Genomic DNA, 625 nt, shown 5'->3' with positions numbered 1-625 from the left:
CCTGCTCCAGATCTGCCCTGCCTGCCTACCCTGTGGACATCGAGCTCCAGAATCAGGTATGTTGTCGACAGCCCTACAGAGCCTGCTTAACCAGCTTCCACATTTGTATAAACCACGTCTACACACACACACCCCTCTCCCCTCCTCCCTCACTGGTTTGGCCTCTGTTTGAACTCTGATTGATACAGAATTTGGTACTGAGAGTGGTTCCGGAAAAATAATTTTTGAAAAAAAAAAAAACGAGTACTCTGACTGTGTATAAGCTGACGTGTGCTGAGCTTCTGCTGCATTATCTCACATGAAAATCCACTGCTCATCCTGGAATAGTTGTTTTAAGAAATATCCAATCTCTGGCAGTACCAGATGAGTCTTTTTTTGTTGCTTCCTGAATGTCATTTGGTTATTTATTCTTGGGTTTCTTTCTACAACTTTCATTTTCTCCCTTGGGCTTCTAATCTCTGGGATTAATTGTATGCCTTTGTTGGAAATTTTACCTAAAAAATGTCCTTTGATTTTACTAAACATTATCATTTAATGTCACAAACTTATGCTTGAGAAGAGTTGTGCTTAACTAAAATTCAGTTTTACAAAGTATGTGTGTATATATGTTATACAATTAATATAG

This window comes from Bison bison, unplaced genomic scaffold (genome assembly GCF_000754665.1).
Source record: "Bison bison bison isolate TAMUID 2011002044 unplaced genomic scaffold, Bison_UMD1.0 scf7180017857390, whole genome shotgun sequence".
Taxonomy (NCBI): Eukaryota; Metazoa; Chordata; class Mammalia; order Artiodactyla; family Bovidae; genus Bison; species Bison bison.
This window is presented reverse-complemented; position numbering follows the sequence as displayed.